Genomic DNA, 24,042 nt, shown 5'->3' with positions numbered 1-24,042 from the left:
GTATAATAATCTTTTGTCAAAGAAGGCTTTTGTGTAAGACTCCAAGAGTTTTCTACGAGCAGCTATATTTAATCCAACTATTAATTTGTAAAAGAAAATACGTAGAATTGCTTTTTTACTGAATTGAGTCAGAAACAAAATTAAAGTCAACTTGATTTGAAAGGTACCTCTTCAAAAGTAGGATTGCCAAGTTAATATTTTACATTAAACATTACAAAAACATTTTCCAATCTGCTTAGAAAAACAGTAGAACTGCTAATCAAGCTGTTATAAATGCAGTGTGTATTTCCTAGATTTTAACCACTGATACTGAGGAAGTACCACTCCTGTACTAACAGTAGAACAATAAACTACTTTCTATGCCAATGTGCCACAAACATGCAACATGAAGAGAAAACCTTTGGATGAGGCATGAATTCCAAGAAATTACAAGCATCTGAAAAGAGAATCACCAATTATAACCAGCTGGGAAGTATAGCAGCTTGGGAACATACCAAATGTTCCATTTCCTTTTCCCCATCTGTAGTACATATGTCGGATTTGTTTTTTATTACTGTAGATATGTGACAGTTGATGTGAGGTGTGAAATCAGAGATCCAAACTATTGAAGATAGGAAGATGAAGAGGCTGCAGATGATGAGTTTGTCACAGCTTATATTGAAAAGAAGGTAGTTCTTCCTCTTTGTTTCTGGGTATACAAAGACTTTTAATCTTTTTTATTTTTATTTTCCCTATCATTAAAGGTTTTCCCTGTTCAGGAAAAAATCACTAGAGGCAAGGAGCAGCTTTTAAAAAATATGACTGTTCCTGCAAAAAAAAAAAAAAAGGATAGAATGTATGAAATCCAAATCGCCATTGTTTATGGGCCCAGTTCTCCATCTAACACTAAGTTAGTTTTACCCATCATGTCCCGAAAGGTTTTGTTTGATGATTTTATATGATAGACAGCTATTAAATGTACATAGCAAACACTTGTGTACTATAAATTTTTTACATAAATTGGTAAAAGGAGCACTGAAGCTTTTAATAAATATGTGGAAGAAAGAATTCCAAGCAATTTTTCCTCAACTCTGCAACCAATAAAAGCCAGGTTTCCCTTTGTATTTAGCTATCCTACCCATATTTTAATCCCATCTACCTATTCAAAAGTAGAAAGATTTCCTTGCTTTGTACTGAAAGAGACTCTGCAGCTTTTAAACAGTTTTTTTAATCCTATTTCATTTCCATATACAACTCAAGGTGGCAATCATACCTAATATTTCTTCCTCCCATTTTTCCCATAACAACAACCCTGTAAGGTCAGATGGAGTGAGAGAGAGTCATTGGCCCAAAGTCACCCAGTTGGCTTTCATGACTAAGGCAGGACTAGAACTCAGAGTCTCCTGGATTCTAGCTTAACCACAACACAAAACTGGCCTTTATTTTTTTGGCAGAAGCATTTTTTAAATCCTATCCTATCATTGTTATTGTTTTCTTGTTATCATATCTTACTTGCCATCATGTTTTTCCCGTTCATTAACTTTCTGTCCTGTTTTCAGCAATTCTAAACAACCTGGAATCATTAATGTTTGTATTTAATGTCACATATTATTCATTTATAAGGTTAGATACAGGGACTAATATTGTACAGAAATCTTGTTTGTTATATCCTGATCACTTACAGGACAGACGGAAGTATTAAGGGTAGGATCAAGAAAGCTCTGGTTAGATATCTCAAGGAACTTCTCTGGTGTTAGATTCTGTTTCTTAAAAATTCAATAGTTTAAAATAAAAATATGTTTCATAAACACTAATGTTTTAACATTCATATTCCACAAAAGCTTCTCCAGAAATGTTTTTCTGTGTGTAGAAAGAAAGAGAGAAATCTCTCTATGGTTATCTTAACCTTTTTTTTTAAATGACAATATAAAACTGACAATTATCCAGGGGTACCTCAATAAATCTACTCATTTATCCAACTTTTCCAAATTTTATTTAGTTTTAAAAATATTAACATGCGAACAAACAAAGTTATCATGAGGGAAAAAACACTGAGCCAGAGTTAGACATACCTAGAAGTTATTGATTGGAATTGTGCTATGTGTCCCATATACAGTATGTTTAAATGATCCAGCTCAGTATTTTCCCCTTAAAAAACCCCACACCTTGATTCCTAAAGTGCATTATGCATACATCAGTCTGAAAATAGTGCTAGAACAAAACTGAGGTTAATGTCAAAAAATGAGAGAGCTTTCTTTTCAGTAACACTTCAACTCTTCCTTTTTGTTTTTTGGTTAAGACAAAAATTTCCTTATTGAACCCACCATTTAAAAATATTTAAAGGTCTTGGATATCTTGCTCTTTTTTTGAGTTGGGGCAGACTTTAAAAGATTGTCTTTTCTGATTGGTTTTTTTTTTTGGCGGGGGGGGGGTGTTGAGAAAGATGGAAAAGTTAATGCCATGTGATTTGTCGGTTTATTAACCACATTTTGATTACAGGATCTACTGGGATTTGGGGATTGCACAGGTTTCGGGTTGCCTGTCTTTTTCCAAAAAATTATTGGAAAAACCAGCCACAACACATTTTTAATAACTGTGGTTGTTATGAAGAAAGTATGGATAATTGATGTGGCAATATATATCAAGGTCTGAAAATTGAAGTTGAAAGATTATGGCATAAACTGGCTGTGTTGTTCTCTGTGGTTATTGGAGCACTGGATGTCATCCCCCCCCCCCCCCAAATTTTGCATTGCACTTAGAAAATCTGCACAATGGGAAAATTTCCATCTGTCAATTGCAAAAGGTCACACTGGTTGGATACACACTTATACTTTGCTGATACATTACGACATTTTAGGTTCTTGGGAAGAGCTTAATGCATATGAGGGGTAACATCAACTAAAGAACTAGCAGCTGTGATTTCATATTTCTGTGTATATTATTATTATTATTATTATTATTATTATTATTATTATTATTATTATTATTATTATTATTATTATTATTATTATTATTATTATTATTATTATTATTATTATTATTATATACTTTATTCATTAAACATGAAACTCAGCCAACTGAACATTCAAAAATGCATTACAAATACCATTGATTGATGCTAATGGTTGATACGGTTTGCTGCCAGCGTCCTAGGTATCAACCAAGTACATTATTATTGTTTATTATTGTTTATTATTGTTTATTATTGTTTATTATTGTTTATTATTTTTATTTTTATTTTATTATTATTATTATTATTATTATTATTATTATTATTATTATTATTATTATTATTATTATTATTATTATTATTATTATTATGCTAATCTTTGGTGAGATTCACAGCCTTTGGGGCTGGTTGGTAGCTCAACAGCTCGAGTCCTAACCAAGGACCTAGGAACTGTTAAGGTAACGTCGGAGGATATAAGTTGTTCCAAGTTGGGCGGTTTTTTGTAGAGTCAGAATGTTCAAGTTAGGTAAATTTAGAATTTTCAAATAGCGAGGTAGCCCTTTAGGTATTGCTCCAAGGGCTCCAATTATAATTGAGACAACACATGATTTCCACAGTTGCTCAACCTCAATTTGCAAGTCCTGGTATTTTGTGATTTTTTTCTTGCTGTTTATCTTCAATTCGTGCATCACCAGGTATTGCAATGTCAATGAACCATACTTTTTTCTTTATAATTATTGTTATGTCAGGTTATGTGTTGTAGGCCAAGTGCCTGTCAGTCTGGATTCTGAAGTCCCACAAGATCTTGCCTTTCTCATTCTCTAAAACCTTCTCAACCTGATGCGGTTTTTGCTGTACTCAAATCCAAACTTTTGGCACAATTTCCAGTGAATGATCTTAGCAACGCAGTCATGGCATTGTAGGTAGTCAGTTTGTGAAATTTTGCTGCACCCATTGATCAAGTGGTCGACTGTCTCACCTTTCTAATTACAGAGGTGACATTTGCTGTTGGTGGTGGTGGTATCATCATCATCATCATCATCATCATCATCATTATTATTATTATTATTATTATTATTATTATTATTATTATTATTATTATTATATACTTTATTCATTAAACATGAAACTCAGCCAACTGAACATTCAAAAATGCATCACAAATACCATTGATCGGTGCTAATGGTTGATATGGTTTGATGCCAGCATCCTAGGTATCAACCAAGTGCCTTCTTAAAGTATAAGATGTTCGGAGTAGCGCAGTTTTTTGCAGTTCCGCTGGTGTTATTGCAGGAAGCTGCAATTTGTTGATGTATCTTATAAAATTCTTGGACATGGTGCCAAGTGCCCCGATGACAATGGGTATCACTGTTACATGCTTCATCCATAGCCGTGTAGTTTCGATGGTCAGGTCGCAATATTTTATTATTTTTTCTAGTTCTTTTTCTTCAACTCTGAAAATGCCAGGAACAGCGATATCAATAAACTTTGGCCCTCTACAACCGTGATATCTGGCTTGTTATGCTCCAAATGACGATCCATTTGTATTCGAAAGTCTCACAAGATCTTCACCTTCTCATTTTCGATAACGTTTTCCACTTTATGTTCCCATGACTTTCTGGATAGTAGTAAATTAATTAATGCCAATTAATGCCATCTTTGGCCATCGGGGGCGTTCAACTTGCCCCCGTGGAGCGGGCACGCAATTTGGGCGTCCTCCTGGATGCCCGGCTGTCCATGGATGACCATGTGACAGCCGTAGCAAGGGGGGCGTTCCACCAGGTTCGCCTGGTGCGCCAATTGCGCCCCCTACTGGACCGGGACGCCTTGCGCACAGTCACTCATGCACTGGTGACGTCTCGCTTGGACTACTGTAACACTCTCTACATGGGGCTTCCCTTGAAATGCACCCGGAGGCTACAGTCGGTCCAGAATGCGGCCGCGCGGGTAATTATGGGGAGTTCCAGGTACTCCCATGTGACACCTTTCCTGCCCGAGCTGCACTGGCTTCCTGTGGTCTATCGGGTGCGTTTCAAGGTTTTGATAACGATCTTTAAAGTGCTCCATGGCTCAGGACCTAGTTACTTACGGGATCGTATCCTGCCCCATACATCCCTGCGACAAATTCGCTCGCACAGAGAGGGACTCCTCCAGGTGCCGTCCACCAGACAGTGCCGAGGGGCGGCGCCTAGGAGTAGAGCCTTCTCTGTGGCGGGCCCAGCCCTGTGGAATGACCTCCCTCCGGATATTAGGACTACCTCTGACCTCCGCTCCTTCCGTGTAAAGCTCAAGACCCACCTATTCCAAGTAGCTGGCCTGGCTCAACCATAATCTGAACATATTGCTCCTGACGGGGTTTTTTATTTTTGTAATTTATTTAATTTATTTAGGGGATTTTTAATATTGTGATTTTAATTGTTTCCATCCATTTGTCCACCACCTCTTTGTATATGTCTTTGTATACGTCTATATTATATGTATGTTTGTCCATACTTGTATTTTTATGTTTTTATTGTACGCCGCCCCGAGTCCTTCGGGAGAGGGTGCGGCTAAGAAATTATTATTATTATTCTTATTCTTATTATTATTATTATTATTATTATTATTATTATTATTATTATTATTAATCATATTTTTTACATAATGACCAGTGGATTAATTTAGCAACTCGGTCATGTCTAGCTTTGTAATCAGTTTGTGCAATTTTGCTGTATTCACATATTAAATGTGAAACAGTTTCGACATAACAGTTTTTGTTATTGCAAAGTCAGCAGTTTGGGTTGTCAGTGGATTTTTGTATCTTCGCTTTCATGGCATTAGTTTGTAGTGCTTGTTCTTGAGCACCAAGTATCAAACCTTTTGTTTCTTTCTTGATAGTTCCCATCTTAAGCCATGTCCATGTCAAGTTGTCATCACATTTTCCTTCAATGTTTTTCAAGTGTTGTCCATGCAAAGCTTTGGTTTTCCATCTATTTAATCTGTCATCCAGCTGTTTTTCCTTATATTCTGCCTTTGGTTCTGTTGTTTTTATGCTGTTCTCCATTTTTACAGCCTGCAGCAATTTTTCTGTACTTTGGTTCACATAATCACTCAAACTTCATTTTTCTTCTTCTACAGTTTGATGGATTTGCAATAGCCCCCTGCCCCCTATTTTTCTTGCAGGTACAACCTGTCGATGTCACTTTGTGGATTATTATTATTATTATTATTATTATTATTATTATTATTATTATTATTACATTGCTGTCATTTATACAAGTTGGAAGAAGAAATTTATTCCCTGTGCTTCATACCTTGCTCAAGTCAAACACCAGCTTTTGTAAATCAGATTTCAAAACTTTATTAGCACAAATATTAAGTGCAGCTTAGTCCTCTGGCAAGGGATGTCATCCTTTTTGTAGTCATGAATAAACAGCCAATTGGTACCTGTTTAATTCTAGAATTTTCAAGTATAAGTTTCCTAATAAAGAATAGCTTGGTTTGTCGCTTTCTAATTGGTACATGTTAGATCTGGTGCTACAAGTATAACCATTCCTTCTCTTTCCTTCCTTATCTGTCCTAATTGACCCTTCCTTGCTAAATGGCATTAGGTCAACTTTCTAATAACTACTTTCCAACAATATCTATTCAGGAGTAAATTGAATTCAAATAAATGGGGATTATTGCTGGATAGGTGGGTTTGGAATTGCAACTGTAATGAGAGTAGGTTTGGATTATTTTGCTATTTTAAAACATTTATAGGAAAGTTTTTACTACCTGGCTGATATGAAAAGAAGGCATATATAAATGCAGTACAACATGGATAGTCTGAAATAGAGTCTACTTAGATTTTTGCCTAATAGTCCTCTTTCTTCTGGGTTTTAGCTGTTTCTTGTCTTTCTTGACCTCTGTGTTTCATTTATCACTTGCCTACTAATCTTCAAGTTCAAATTTCAATTGCTTTTGCATCATTTCACTACCATGTCTCTTATCTTCCCCCTTGCACTGGACTGCATGTGTATCGTTCATGGAGTACCATATATTGCAACATATATTGTCCATTTCTCATCTGAAGCCACCAAGCTATGTGAAGTAAGATAGATTGATCTTGCCTGCCCAAAATCATTTAAAAGCTTAATTAAAATAATTCTTAATAGCTGAAGAAATATCTCTCTACACAGACCTTTCAGATGCAAGAAGTCAGGAACCAGAATAAAGTTCACAAGTACTGCAAGTTTATTTCTGGCTATCTATACAAACTAATGATGTGTTTGACCCCACCATCAGGCTTAGCCTGGTCCTCTCTTCCAAGGTCCTAACTAAATGTGGTTCTCTCCTAACCCGAATTCAAAACCAGAACCACTTCTGCTCACTGCATTCCTATGAGCTAGTTAACCACATGAATATTATGTGCAAACAATGTACTGTATACAGGACTCCTCTGTGGTTATAAATGAGGGATGTGGTGGCTCAGTGGCTAAGATACTGAGCTTGTCAATCAGAAAGGTCGGCAGTTCAGCGGTTTGAATCCCTAGCGCTGCGTAACAGAGTGAGCTCCCGTTACTTGTCCCAGCTTCTGCCAATTTAGCCATTTGAAAGCCTGTAAAAATGCAAGTAGAAAAATAGGAACCACCTTTAGTGGGAAGGTAACAACGTTCCGTGCTCCTTTGGCATTTACTCATGCAGCCACATGACCATGGAAATGTCTTCAGGCAGCGCTGGTTCTTCGGCCTTAAAACGGAGATAAGCACCCCCCCCAGAGTTGGGAATGACTAGCACATATGCGCAAGGGGAACCTTTACCTTCACCTTTTATTAACATCTGTGAAGTATTACCTATCCAGATATTTCTGGGAATCTTCCATCAAACTTTACATAGTAGAATTTCATAGAATCATAGGACCCTGGAAGGATCCTTGGAAGTCTTCTAATCCAACCCTATGGCCAAGTTCTTATACCATCGCAGACAAATGGCTGCCCAATCTTTTCCTGAAAACCTCCAGCAATGGAGCACCCACAATTCTGGGAGCCAATTCTGTTTCCACTGATTAATCATTCTCACTGTCAAGAAATTTCTCCTTAGGTCCAGATTGGTTGTCCCTCTCATGAGTTTCTGTTGTGGCCCAGCAGGAGCCGTTGCTGCTGCCACCAGACTCCGAGAGTGAGGGTGAGTCGGCTCAGGAGGGTGTGGAGGACCCTGGACAGGGTTCCGACTCTGAGCAGGGATCGGAGAGTCTGGTCAGCCACCAGGAGGCGCCTGAGGCATGGAGCAGCGGTGAGAGCCAGAGGAGGGGGGCTCCTGATGCCATGCCTTGGAGCAGTGGGGAGGAGTCACGAGACAGTGAGTCAGAGATTAACAGGGAGTTCCTGGACGCCCGTTATCACCGCGCCCATAGACGCAAGGAGCGAGGGCGTAATTATCGGCGGTAAGGGCTCTTATCTGTTGATCAGGAGACTCCACTTTAGGCTATAAAAGGGTTGACTGTGCATTCGCCCTTTGCAGCAGTCAACAAAGAACTCCTGCAAGAAGTTTTGGTCTGGAAAACGTAGCAAGCTGGATAGCTGCTTTCGTGTCTTGTCGTTGTGAGCTTTGTCGTGGTGGTTTACTGCCACGGAATGTTCTGTCTGTCTGTGAAATAAACCTTGTTCATTTGTATTGTTTCGGAGCGTGTTCTGTGTGGGTGAAGGAGGAGGAAGGGGGGTCAGAACAAGTTTCCACCCATTGCTTCTTGTCCTGCCCTCAGGTGCTATGGAGAATAAATCAGTGCCCTCTACCCCATGGCAGCCCTTCAGCTATTGGAAAGTTTGCTATCATCTCTCTCCTGGGCTTCCTCTTTATGTATTTTGTAACACTGAACAACTGAAAAAGAAACATGCTACACATGTGATTGACTTTAACTTTTCCTGTCTATATTTCATATTCTTAAATCATTGCACTTGAATTCAAACTTTTGTGTTTACCAAGTTTACCAAGTGGGTGACTTAAGGATGGGATGCAAGTGTTTTCAGCCCCCTACTGATAAAAACAAAATCACATTGTTCTTGAGCTCCCTCCCGTGGCTCATTCAAGCAACATCACAGAGGTCAATCTTAATATATTAAGTCCTGCAGGTCCTTTCAAATGCTGACTTCTTTCCTCATATGGCCACGCCCAATAGGACTTGCAAATACTGTCTTGAAAGGTATTGCTGATATTTGAGAACTTCGAATTCAATCACAAAGAATGCAAATAATGCAGAATATAATGATAAAAAATGTACTGAGACCATAATTAATGTTACAGCAATTTTGAGTCATACAAACACACACCCAGGGAAAGAGGGGGAGGGAGAGAGGGAGATGAGAGAGAGAGAGAGAAATGTATTGATAAGTCATTAATTTTTTACAGTCAAATAAGGCAGTTACTTGGGAGGAGACATTCAGGCTTTAATCCAGAAGTCAACCAACCTGCATTGTGCAGCCCTAATGATGCATAAATAATAATGCAGAGTATGTCCTCAACAACCTCAAAAGTCAGGCCAAAGAACACAATTTATCCATGTGAATGGCATGCATGGGTGGGAGTCTTTATCTAGTATGTAGAATACCACAATCATATGTTTGATAGTGCAGGCAAGATTCCAAGTGGTGAAAGGGAATACAATCTCAGCTGCTGAGTGTTGGGGCACAGGGATTTCAATCGAGTAAGAGTTGCTATCTGGCAATTTTACTTTTTTTTTTAGAAAAAAAAAGTGAGATCGTCATTGTAAAAATGCTTGATGACTTATAGTGGCAGATTTACATGTACAATAACAGGAAAAACGTGTCTGTATGAAAAATGCCTAAAAATTACAATTACAGTTATGAAAGGGCACATATTTCTCAAACCTATGATTATCAAAACACTCAAAAAAGAATATGCAATTTACGGTTCTCAGTGTTGAATCCTACATTAATCTAGCTTTTCATTTTAAGTTTCAACCAGTTTTTAATATTGTCCACTTTAAAGACCACTGACGTTGGGCGAGATAAACTAGGAGTGGGTCATAGCATTATTATTTTCCTATTATTCAAAATTATTTCTAGCATTTTGGCACGGATGTATATTTATCTTTGACGTATTGCCAGCTTTCATATACAATTACTACAGGTTTTGTGTTTTTCTTTAAATCGCAAAACTGTAGCTTAATTACACAGGACTGCCTTTTTTGTGGAACACTACATCATCAAGGCATGTTTAAAACATTGTACAAGTTCAAATGAAGCAAATGTATCAGTCATGGCTAGATTCTGAAAACCTTTCAGTCTCTCTTCTCCCAAAAATGTGGATTCCATTTCTGAACAGCATTTTTGTTACACTCTCACCACTTCCAAAAGATAAATACACTTAATCCTTATGCGGCAGAATTATAAAGCATGTTTCTTCAACTTGGTGGCCTCCAGATGGGCTACAATTATAATTTCTAGGATAACTAATCAGCATGGCCAATTCTGGTGGCCAATTCTGGGATTCTGAGTTCAAGGTTAGGGGGATGGTATAATGCAATGGTCTGTTTTTAATTTCAGCATTAAGAAAATGATCCCTCTTTCTTGCAAAGGATTCTTCTAGATTTCTTTAATTTAATATTCACTGTATTATTGATACATGTCAGGTTCTTCTTTCTAATTTAAACTGAGAAATGTTTAAAAAGACAGTGAAAGGCCCCCTGTAGCAAATACAAGAGCTCATTTGCTGTGATCTCTAATCAGCATGCTTTCGGTACAGGCAGCTACTCAAAATATTCCCTTATCATGATTGTGGCAATGTACGAAGAAACTCCAGGGTTTGAGGAATCTAATGCAATATTGTTCCCATTCTCAAGTACAAAAAAAAAAAGGAAAAGGGACACACACACACAGTTCCCTCAAAGAAGTAAAATAAATAGAAGGTAATTCTAGACTCTCCTGCAATTAAACTCCATATTTATTAAACTCCATATTTATTAAACTCCAAAAAGATTCAATGATGGCATCATAAATTAATCTGAGCTTTGTTGGTATTCCTTATGTCAAAGAACATTTCCTTTTATTTTTTTAATTTGCAGTACTCCCTAGCCTGTGGAATATTAAAGCTTCCTTAACATCTGATAATGTAATATTATCAAAATGATGGCTAGCCCTGATAACACTAAAAATTGCTGAACAAAGCACTCCTACTGTATACTAAATGATGGGAGTCATAAATATTGACGGAATGGTTTGACTCAATGTTCTAAGTGATATGCTACTTTCTGAAATGGCTTCAAAATATGCTTTGAATATAAGATTGTGTCACTTAGGACATCAATGCGCATCATTTGACATTCATTCCGTGAAATGAGCATTAAACTATAAAGGCACTAAGCTAATTGACCTCAAGTTGTTCACCCACCCAATCAGCAGATTAACAGACAAACCTCAGATCCCTTGGTTTCTCCATCATGGTGAGTGGGACTCTATTTCATGGAAATTATTTCCCAATTTTCCCACATGCCTAACAATTACAAGCTTAACAACCACAGTCTTTGCTTAACACCTGCAGCAAAAATATTGTAAAATTGGGTTGGTCACATGATGGCCCACTTAGTAATTGGCACGATTTACAACCATGATTCTAGGCACATTTATGGTCATAAGTCAAGGACTACCGGTAGTACATGAACAAGATTTCTTTTGTTTTCACTTTCTAGGTCTATCTAAGTGTGCATTTGTGTGTATTAATGTCCATAACCGCTCTATGATGACCAAAAATGTCAGAGAAGTGAATGCAAACTTGTTCGTTCTTCAGATGTTGTTTCAGGGGAGTTTTCCCCTACAACAAAGATATTTCCCAACTATTTTAAAATATACTTGTCTTGCCTCCATGAATTGGCACAATTATGACAACCAAAGAGAAGGGAAACCTGCAAAACATGGTTCTTGTATGCCTTGGTTTCTAAAGTGGCCAAAAGCAGATGATTCAAATAAACCAAAGTAATGCTGTAGTTCATGAAACCAGGTGATTTTTATCATAACTATGAGGTTTTAAATCCACTCTAAATCAGACAACCGTGGAATAAGCCTTGCTACAAAGCTCAAAGTCTACCAAGCAGTAGTGTGAACTATCCTGATGTATGCCAGTGGACTATACAGGAGGCATGCTAGGCAATTGAACCACTTCCACATGACCTGCTTCCATGGAATACTGAGGTCCGGTGGCAGGACAAGGTGCCAGACACAGAAGTTCTCTCCAGGGAAGGCCTGCCATCAGTTCACACCCTGCTGATGAAAGCCCAGACATGCTGGGCAGGTCATGTTGCAAGGATGCCAGACCATTGCATCCCCAACAGCTCCTCTATGGTGAGCTGTCTCAAGGAAAACGATCACACGGGAAGTGATACAAAGACATGTTGAAAGCCTCCTTCAAGTCCCTGGAGATTGACACCACCTCCTGGGAAGCCCTGGCACAAGATCGATCGACGTGGCGCACGCTGATCCACCAAGGCTGCCAGACATCTGAGGACAGAAGAACAACCACAGCACAAGAGAAGTGAGCACTCCGCAAAGCCAGAGCTGCAAATGCTGCAACAGTGGTGCCCACATATGTCTGCCCAACATGTGGCAGAACATTTCATGCCCGTATAGTCCTCACCAGGCACCTGCGGATACATCGTGGACAGTCCACAACCTATTAGATGTCAATGTCCTCTTTGAATATGATGGATGAACATCATCATCAAATCATACTTACATTGATAATATGCAGCCACTCTTCACTATTCTGTTACTGGGCATGAGGGCGACATAGTAGTTTAAGGGATGATAGGGAAAACTTCACAGTGCATGCACTACATCTTCCATTCCTTGCCTCCCAACATTTGTGGCTTGATGCAATTAACCTTACAGTAAAACTGATTCTGTAAAGTTCGGAGTAGTTTCTATAATGCCCTTTGGATATTTGAAATAATGTGTTCTTTTATAAGAGAGGCCCTTCATTCTTTTGCACAATGCAGAGGCACATGTAATAGAGTAGGGGTCCCCAACCCCCGGTCTATGGACTGAACCAGTCCAACAAGCAAGCACCATCCACAGGATGCAGGCAGCATGTGAAACCACGCCCTCTCTGGTCTTCAGAAAAGTCTCCTCTCTCCACGGAGTTGTTCCCTGGGGCCACTGTAGTAGGGCTCCCTCATGACTGCTCCAAAGCTCCAGAACTTCATGTCAGAGAAAGAGGTTCAATACCTTTTCTACAATTCTTTCAACTGCAGACAAATAGGTAGGTAGGTAGGTAGGTAGGTAGGTAGATAGATAGATAGATAGATAGATAGATAGATAGATAGATAGATAGATAGATAGATAGATAGATAGATAGATATTGATTCCAGACAGATATTTGGCTTTCAAGGTTACTTGTAGTTAATGTATGTTGTAATCTCATGGATACTTACGTTTTTAAATTAATCATTTTTCATGTTTTAGGCATGAAATTTTATTTTATTTGCATTTTATTGCATAATAACTGGCGATTTTTTATGAAAAGATGAGATACAAATCCAATTATCATTCCCTTGCCCCCGATAATAAGGGTACACAGAATGCTGGATACAATTTATTTTCCATTGGTTATCATGGAAAGGTTTGCTGTATTCCTTTATATTCTTTTCAAAGTAAGCAGCGTATCTTGGAAATTTGATTTAGTAAAAAGCCAGGGATTTTTGATTTTCAAGGTTAGTGCTCTTGGTTGCACCAGTGCCCATTTTTTTCTAACAAGGCTGCTGCTAAGATCTGAGCCACACAGGGTTTTATTTATGGTCTTGGTTTGAATTAAATTAAAGTAACTTCTCCAAATGTTTGGGTTTCTAGGCGCCATCCAAGTGTGTCCCTAAAATTGAAAGGTTTTGATTGTCTTTTGGTTTTCTTTGTTCAACTATAGTGGCCCATCTAAACCAATGTGGAAACCATCCAGGGTATTAAAATCACATAAGGTAAGTGCTGGGCAAAAACAAAATGAAACAAAAGTAAAATGTTGCCCAAAATATTCAACATCTGGCAGAATTGGTTTTTGTAAAAAAAAAAAAAATCTTTCATTCTATTGGCTGCCAAACAATATTTTCCCAAAAACTACAGTTGCCAATTGATATTACAGGAAACAAAAAAAATAAAATAAAATAAAACTTGCAAACTGAATTTGGAGAATTAGTGTTGAAAATATCCATTGCCAAATGCAAATTGTTCACTTATCCAAACCATCAGAATATTGGCAGAGCAGCCTGAAATCTTTAGACTTTAAGCAAAAAAAAAAAAAAGCAATTATGCCCCATGGCACAGAAACATCAACAACCACATATTAGAATGATAACATTTGCCCCTTCAAAGCAACCCCAAATCAAACACTTGCCATCTCCTATTACTAAAGGAATAAGGCAGTGCTACATATGAGAAACTAGGATCCGTGTTATATCATTTCTGATTTATCATATTTATTCAACTACAAAACAATAGATTTGGATTAAACAATAAAACAAGATCTGACCTTGGGCACTCACATTGCAGCACTGGTCAAAGGGACCCAGCAGACATTATTCTACCTGAGACTACTCGGGAAACAACAACTGAATGAAAAACTGCTGATGGCCTTCTACCACTACACCATAGAGAGTATTTTAACTTACTGCATCTGTGTATGGTTTGCCAATTGCACAGCACTCCAGAGGGTCAACATCATTGCCCAGAGGATCATTGGTTGCCCTCTCCCCTCTTTGGAAGAGCTTATAGCTCCCACTGCCTTAAGACAGTTCAAAATATTCTTAAAGATCCATCTCATCCTGGGGACCCTTTTTTTTTAACTATTACCATCTGGCAGATGGTACAGGATAATAAAAACAAGGAGAAATAGGCTGAAAAACAGCTTCTATCCCAGGGCAGTAACCATATTGAAGCCTATAGTATAGAGCAATATCAGGTTTTCAATTTCAGTTATGCAGAATGTAAAGGATTTATGTTAGTGTTTTTATTTTTATAGTTATAACGTACACCGAAGAGAGTATTTGACTTCATTGTACCATGTGCAGTGACAATAAAGTAAAGCAAACTAAAAGATTTGGTCCTTTTTCCTTCTTTGAGGGACACAGCCATGTGAAGCAAAAATCAAGGTGTAATTAATCTGAAACCTGTCTAGTGTGGGATTTAAAGAGCACAATACACAGCTTTTTCTCAAATACACAGCCATTTAAACCAAAGAAAGCTTTGGGAGAGTGAAGCTTGTTTGTATGCATAAGATCCTTACTGATAGGTAAGATAATAAGAAAGACTTTCAGACACTTTGAGTCTCTTTCTTTTCACTTTTCACACTTTTTTACTTCCCTCTGGTTATCACTTTTCCTCAATATAAACCTCCTCATTTCTCTTTAATGATACATCAAAGAGCCATCATAAAAAGACTGAATTATCTGCATGCAGAAGGCATTTGGTCCTATTCTTTTCATGTCCAAGTTGGGTTAGAAAATAAACTTGTTTAAAACCCTGGAGAAAAGCACTGAACAAGGTGGAACAATTTATTTATTTTTCTGCCTTACTCCTGGCAATTACCTTGGTCAGTTCCTGCGGTTTTCTTGGCAAAATTTTCAGAAGTAATTAACAGATTAACAGAGTTGGAAGGGACACTGCAAGTCATCTAGTCCAACCCCCTTCCCAAGCAGACCCTACACCATTTCTGATAGATGGCTTGAAATCTTCCAGTGCTGAAGCTCCCACAACTTCTGAAGGCAACCTGTTCCATTCGTTGATCGCTCTCACTGTCAGAAAATTTCTCCTTATTCCCAGGTTGAATCGCTCCTTGTTCAATTTCTATCCATTATTCCTTGACTGGCCTTTAGGTGTTTTGGAAAATAGCTTGACCCCCATCCTCTCTGTGGCAGCCCCTCAAATATTGGAACACTGCTATCATGTCACGCCTGATCCATCTCTTCACTAGACTAGCCATGCCCAATTCATGGTGTCCTGGTTTCATTCTGTTTCCCATAATTTTCATTTTTCTTTGTATTTTATAGTTTGATAAACTAATAAAACTTGAAGTTATGTAATAAAGAACTAGAATTTATAGTGTCCTGGTTTCTAGCCTGGTGCCTTAACCTCTACAGTAAACTAGCCCATTCGGTGGAGCAAACCTCTTACTAAAGATATAAGACAGCCTTGTATGTCCTTACTAGCTTTCTCTGACTTCTTTATACATTTATTCTTTATATTCTGCCTTTATTATTTTTTATAAATACCTCAAAGTGGTGAACATACCTAATACTCCTTCAATTTTCCTCACAACAATAACAACCCTATCAAATGAGTTGGGCTGACAGAGAGTAAAGGCCCAAAGTCATCAACCCAACTTCATGCTGAAAATATCTTGAACTTTCACCTTTCATACTTTTCAGCCAATGTATACAATGTTGGCTGATAATCTGTGGAAGCTGAAGTTAACCTAACTTCAAGACATCAAGCTAGAAGGGCTGTTCTACAAATTCTGACTAAATGTTAGAAAAATACCTAATAATAGCTTGATAGTGGAACCTAGAAACATTCCATAAAGCAAATTCTCCTTGGCCGAATACAGTATAGTCAGACGTGGAGACTTTGGGGAGAGGTTAAGTAGCTTATCTAGAATGTTTTAAATTGGATTTCTGCACTGAGGGGATGTTGGACTTGATGATCTAAATGGCCCCTTTCAAATTCTGATTCTATCATTCTACACAGAGCTTTATGTTTATTCCAAAATAGGTTTACTAACTGTAACAAAGCTTATCTCACATCACTGAACATAAAAGGTGCAGCAATCTTAGGGCCAAGCAACTACACATGGAGATAGATGGTCATCCTGGTGACATTGTGGTAGTCCCAGTCCAATGGCTCAGAAAGTGAACAATATTCCAAATTTCCAATTATCTCCCTGTGCATGCTATTTCAAATCTAGTAACATAAATTTAAGGAAGTGATTTAAGTGATTTAAAGATTGGGAAATTAGCAGGATTAAGTACAATGCTCTGTTTACCCTGGCCAAGTTAGAGAACTGAGTTGGTAACCTGATCTTAACAGGCCTCACAACTTCACAAAGATCATTCCAGATTATCTGAACTCTCAATCAATTTATCATCATACCAGTTGAAAAATGATGATGAGTTGCCATGGCAAGCTGCAAAACATCAGCTAGACACCATCTGGTGTTCATCACATCCACAGACATAGAATTCTCAAATGACACTGATTGCAAACAAATAAAATATGACTATTTGTTATTCTCAAGAAACCGTAATGTTTGCTAGTACTGCTAATAATGCCCTTCTGATTGTTAGCCCCCTCCTCCATCCTTCTCTCCTTCTCCCTCTCGTGTGTGTGTGTGTGTGTGTGTGTGTGTGTGTGTGTGTTGTGATTAACATGTTGGAATCTGGACTGAATAAGGTCAGTCTAATTCCTCCCTATATATACTCAGGATCGTAGACAAGACTGTACCCCATGCTATAACAAAGAACATGCATTAAAACTATTTAGTCATTTATGTCAAGAGTTAGAGACCACTGACTGTTGACTATAACTGTGGACTATCGCAAATGTTTAAAACCAGTTAAGAACCAGTTCAATCTCATAGTCAATGCCAGAGCATTCAACTGGTTCTTAATTGGCTTTTTGACTTTCTTACTGAATCCATAAATACATATGCAATCAAGCATACATACAAACAAATAATACTATATCAAGTAGGATGAGGGGAAAGTGTGCAAAAAACTAATGGATTAAATGAACTAAAGCATTCAGATTTATCGATATAAAGATTACTTCCTTGATAAAGGCAAAGTTACCTTCAAATCACGTGCTACAGTATTCTAATGATTTACAGAGACAAAGCTATATTATTTTCTTGATCCCAATAAAGAAATGGTTTGTCCTTGCCTTCTTCCTGTTATTTCTACTTCCAGTCTAGTGTACAGGCCAAGTACTGACTGGACATGACTGTCCTTAATCTTAAAGTCATCTAGTGATGAATATATTTTTTTTTAAAGATAGTAACTCTGACCCTTACTGGATCTCCAAAAAAACCAGTCTTTGTCAAGATTCTGGTTAACCTATGGTTGCACAAAGAAAGTTTGGAACTGGACAGATTAACAGGTCTTGATCCTGATATTTTAAAAGCATTGAAAAATCATCAACTGAAACTCAACAGACATGGCATTCTTTATAGTTGCTTCTATACTGGCAGCTTTAGTTAGCAATGAGGAGCTGCTGGACAATCCATCAAAAACTTCTTTGCAATTAGCACATTCACCATGCACAAAAACACTAAAACAGGGTTCAGAAAAATCTTCCACAAAAGCTTGTATAGTTTTTGACAATGCTTTGGGATACTGACAAAGTATGATGGAATATGCAATTCAAATCACATGTCATGCCATTTAGTATTTGCAGTTTTGGCTCTCAATATATAGGGGAAGTTGCCTTTTAAATACAGCATTATAAAATCAAAATATGTGTGTGGAAATCTGAAAGGCACTAACTCTGATTCATTGGATGGAGTCAGGTGGCATCAAAATCAAATAAATATGCAAGTGCGTATTCATAACGTACGTTTCTGAATGATTTTCAGTCCCTTTTATTTTTCAAACCTATCATAGTATAAATTGCTAATTCCTGCAATGTTTGTATTGTTAGAGTAACACACCTCCCAAGTATTCCTGGGCATCTGACATGGAATGTATCTACAGTAATGAATCTGTTTGATGTGCACAAATGCTAAAAGTGTGTGATCCATCATTGGTTTTTAATCTGCTCCTTGCCAAACCCTTCTTTTCAGGACAGGCTTTCTGATAACCACAGAACCTTCTGATCCTTCTTCTGCTTCTGACTCTTTCTGACTGTTTCCCTGCCTTTTTCAAGAAAGTAAATACTAATAGGAACAAGGATAAGGAGCACCAATTGTCATCACTGGCCTTCACATCTCCTTTGGGAGGCAGAGTACAGATCAGCCATAAAAACAGAGAGAGGCAAACCTGTGACAAAGACAGTAAGATAAAGTGGGGGAGGGACACATCATGAAGGAAAATCATAGGTAATGTCCTGCATCCCCCACCCACAAAACAGCGCTCATCTCAACTGCATATCCTAACATTTTTCAGGTGATGCTCTTCGATTTGTTGGATTCAAACTTTGCTAGATCAGAGTTGTTGGGCTTTCCATATTTGCTATCATTCAGTTCTGGGGAACAGATATCTGGAGGGCACCAGATTGGGGAGAGCTGGCATATGGACCCAATGGATACACTTAGTTACTTAATCATTATTATTGGCAATGCGGGAACAAAGATGACCCATTATTTCTTGGAAAGCTCAGAACTGCATCTTTGCTATCTTTAAGCAATTGATAAAGATTCCAAATGAAAGTCAAGTGCACTTGACAACCTACAGTCTAAGGTACTTCTATTCTCCCTACTGAAGCTAAATTGGAACTAAACTAAGGCAGTCCCATTGGGGGAAGCATTTATGCTTGATGCTTTCCTTAACTTTGTGTTGGAAAAAGTGGAAATGAGGATGATAGTGGAACAACACAAATCCTTCAAAAGTCAAGTATAACAGGTATGCCAATATGCACTGACACAAGTAAGATATGAAAGAATGAAGTAAAAAAAATGTTTTCATGTTCACAGGGACAAAAGATCTAGAATAATGGTTCCATGAGGTAATAACCAATATTCCAGAACATTCTTCAAGGGTGCAATTTGATCTATGTGAATGCAGATTTCTAATATCATCAGAAGAATGGAAATTTCCTGAAGTTCCATATTTTCTGAATACTCCATTAAATGTTAGGGACCTAGCATACACTGGGGAAATTTTTTGAATGGATGGTAAACCAGCAGCCAATAAAGCCCATGTGTCTTGAAATGGTCACATTCCTAGCTTAGGGAATATGACTTCAATACTTCACAATCTGAACTACACTTGGATACGCTTCAGGAATCAATCCCAGTTGCCTGCCACAGTCATTGTGGCAATTTAAGTAATATCCCTTACATGGTAGACAATTGTTGGGTTCCTTTAGATGACTCGGGATGGCGGGATGGCTCAGTGGTTAAGATGTTGGGCTAATTGGCTTTCCAGCCAACAGTCAAAATTTGAGACTTGAGCATCATGCAACAGGTTGAGCTCCATTCCTGTCCCAGCTCCTGCCAACCTAGTAGTCTTAAAGCATGCAACGGTAAATAGATTAATAGGTATCACTTTGGTGGGAAGATAACAGTACTCCATGACATTATGCTAGCTACATGGCCATGGAAACATCTTCGAACAGTGCTCAATCAATGGCCCTGGAAATAGAGATGAGCATCGCCCCCTATAATTGGCAATGACAAGCGGTGAAAAATCCACAGGGATTCCTTTACCTTTATCTTAGGTACCTCGGTGAATGTGACTCATAACTGGTATACTGACAGTACCAGAACAGGCAAATGTGTCAATTATTTCTCAATTATTATAAATCATTCATTTTTTTTCTATGGGTTCTCTTGTGCAATAGATTTTCTTAGGAAGTCACTTTTCTACCTTGTGTTCATTTATCAAACAGTGATGTGCCCTGCATCCATAGCCAAAATTTATTTCTATCCCTCCTTGTTACTTTTCCATCCCCTGGCTATGATCTCCCCTCTAAAGTTGCTAAATTACAATCACATTTAGGCAGCTGCAAACCTCTCTGAACCCCTTGGGAACAAAGCTTCTAACCTGTAAGATAAAATTACTCTTAGCTAACAGCACTGACCCTTTTGTATGATGCATACATTTTTGTTAAAACCAGGAAATTTCATGATACAGCACAAAAGTGTGGCATGGGCTAGAACTTAGAATATTGTTCAAAGTTAAAGAGGAGGAAAAGCACTCTATATTACTTATTGTAAAATACTTCAAGCCAAACTTTCAAATGTTGCACCCCAGGGATAAACATTTGTCAATATCTACCTGGTTTACTATGATTTGCCCTTGCAGAAGTCACACACCATAACATTTTTGGAGCTTTTTTAAGGTTGCCAATTGTTAGCTTTTAACCCAGAAATCATTTTCTGGTAAATAAAGTCTGCAAAAAGAATGGAACCTCTTATGACGAATGTCAGGCATGAATGACCCAGCCATTCTCATTTTGAGTTACACACAAAAAATGATTGTCGGATAACATTTATGGTATTGTATAACAGAAACTCTCATTTACTGAAAGTCTAAGATAAATAAAATGGTATGTCCATTTTATGACTGTTATAAATAATGTGTCTATAACACAGTCCCTCCTCAGAGTTCCAACCCTTTAAAGAACCGTTAGATTTTAAGGCATTTTATGAGTTTTAAAGTAGTTATTTAAACCTAGCACTAACAAAAACATTCGGCCCCTGCTTTTAGTCCATGGTCATCTCAAAATCTGGGGTAAATAGGTTAGTTGTGAAAGTTGATTTGAAAGGGGCATAAAGTGAACCTGTGTCATTTCACTATACAAATTGTTTATAGTCAATTGCTCAGCTGCTTTTTAAGTGCATCCTCTCTCTCACCCCATTCCCAAGAGGTCTGTAAGGGGCGTGCATAAGTGAACCAGCGTGCCTAACATCCCTGTCTACTGCCTGCATTTATTCGTACCCATTTCCTGTGTTCATATCCATATTTATACTTATATCTGTTACCTTGTACATGCTTGACAAACTAAATAAATGAAATGAAATGAAGTGTATAGATTGTAATTGAGACGGATCATTCTTATGGCTTTAATTTAACCTTTTTACACATTTGCTTTAATCATCAATGTCCTGTTCTTCTATTATCTTGATGCAATTAACAAAATCACAACAAATAAAACAAGGACCATTCATGCACTGTATTATGGCCAGCCAGCTAAATTTTCTTGTCAAACGATCCTTACCAAAAAGTGTTAACTGGTCTGTCCATAACCTGAGATTTATATCAGTAAAGTCAAAGCTCTTTGCTACCTTAATACAGCTCATTTTGTGCAACTAAGGTGTGCTGAAAAGAGTCATGGAATCATAAACTTGTAAACTTAATAAGCACCACAAGGATTATCTAGCCCAAGTCCTAATGAGTAAAAGAATCTGTAACTTCACAAATGGTAACACAATCAAAATGCAATGATCAATCAGTAATCTAGCAGAGGGATAAAATATCCCATTGTACCAGCATATTGCATTGGCTTAGTTTGAAAATTAAAATCACATAAAACTTTGATTGATTATGCAATCAAATAGAGCCAATACAAAGGAGCCATTTTAATTTATAATATTGTACCGCAATTCTGATTATAGTTTGCTGCTGGATCACCATTCATGATCTGTTGACAGAACCAAAAAATCAAAAGTAAAGATAGGTATATAAATGTCAATTCACAAGCAACCTGCATGGCTGCCTTTTTGAAATCAACACAGCTGATGGACCAATATTTTTCTTCCCCCTCTCTACCTAAGCTATAAACCAATAGTAACATCAAACAATACCTCTAGGGATGCTTTCAAGTCATGTCCTAAAGCTATAAACCTGTAGACAAATATATTAAATTAATTCCCATTGGAAATCCACTGGATTTAAGCAGCTAAATCAGAAGCAATGTACAACCCAGACTTGTTATATACCTGTTGTTTAATACTTGGCTGATGTATCTATTTTTACATCTGTGTAGCTGTTCCTCTGTAGTGATGAAGATAGTCAAGGACACTGGAAGTAAGGGCAGCTTTCATCTAATGAAGACATGTGGCAACCAGCATCCTACTAGGTGTTGGTAAGGCTACATCTCTTATATTCTTATCATTGGCTATGTTGACCAAGGCTGATGAGAGATGGAGATGTGGAATATATGCTGCCCACTCTTTCTCATAAAGGAAAGACTATAACATCCCTCTGGAATGAGCTGCCCCCGGAGCTCCGCATAATCCCTGACCTCCGGTCCTTCCGAAGCGCCCTAAAAAGTTGGCTTTTCCAGCAAGCCGGCCTGGCCTGTTAATGTTAATTTTAACTTATTTTAAATGTATTGTTTCTTTTTAAAAAATTGGTTTGGTCTTTTTGGAAATGGATTTAATCTTTTTTAAACTTTTGTGATGTGTGTTTTTAATGTTGTACGCCGCCCTGAGTCCTTTTGGAGAAGGGCGGCATATAAATCCAAATAAACCTAAAACTAAACCTAAATTTTCAAAGTAAGGAAATTGTCATGAAAATGCAGCATTGCAAAGGCACTCAGGGTTATGGGGGGAGGGATTTTAACTGGTTCTTCTTTGGCCAGACAGAATTGTATATTATTATTGTTATTGCTATATTATTTTTTCAAATATAAATAAAAGGTTATTTGATAGGAAAATGCAGAAAAACTTCTTCTACTTATTTATTTTCTCAGTTCATGTTTTGGAATCTGCTACTACATCATTGTCCAGAATGCAATATTTAAGATGATTTAAAGATAAATTAGATAACTCGCCACTTTGGTTTTTTTTTCAAATTCCTTCCCACAAAAGATTTTTTACAAAGAGAGAAAGGAAACTGGAATGTCTCAGAATGATAAACTGTGGTAACTAGCTTGCATAAATTTATATATAGAATATAATTTCAGTTCAGTTTACATACAGGTGCTGTAATGTAAATAAACATTTCTATTAAAGTATTCTCATAAAACTGATAGTGTATGCAACAGAAGTTAGTTCTGCTTTCTTTTGTTGTTGATAAGTGAGTAATTATATGTAGACTTGGGGTTGTTGTTGTTGTTTTTTAAATGGGGAGCAATTGCTTATTTGCTAGTTGCATTTATTCTTACCGAGACTGACTTTAATAAAATTCATATGCAATATCCTAGCAACATGGCTGAGAAATCTTGGGATATGACAAGTTTTTCAAAGGGGCAAACTGGCTCCTTTTCCAAAAAGCTGGTGTTTTGGACTGAACATGAAATACTGCTCAGAGGTCAATCTACAATCATAAGTTACCCATTCTGTACTTCATAAAGGGGCCAGAAATGTAGCTAATCATACCAAGGGGAACACACAAACACACACACAAACACACACACAAAACACCTATTTATTCTTTCTTTCCCCAGCATAAAGCTTGAGGAAGGAAAGTCTTCTGTCTCATGACAGAGGACAACGGGAAG

At 37.6% G+C, this 24,042-nt stretch overlaps 1 protein-coding gene across 4 annotated transcripts in view; it reads right to left on the bottom strand.

The window, feature by feature from the left end:
- SMOC2 (SPARC related modular calcium binding 2) overlaps positions 1 to 24,042 on the bottom strand; it is a 138,136-nt gene that overhangs the window by 111,133 nt on the left and 2,961 nt on the right. The window lies entirely within an intron of this gene.

This window comes from Natrix helvetica (assembly GCF_964273705.1).
Source record: "Natrix helvetica genome assembly, chromosome: 2".
Taxonomy (NCBI): domain Eukaryota; kingdom Metazoa; phylum Chordata; class Lepidosauria; order Squamata; family Natricidae; genus Natrix; species Natrix helvetica.
Note: the sequence above shows the minus strand (reverse complement) of the source record. Positions and strands in the feature narration are given on the sequence as shown.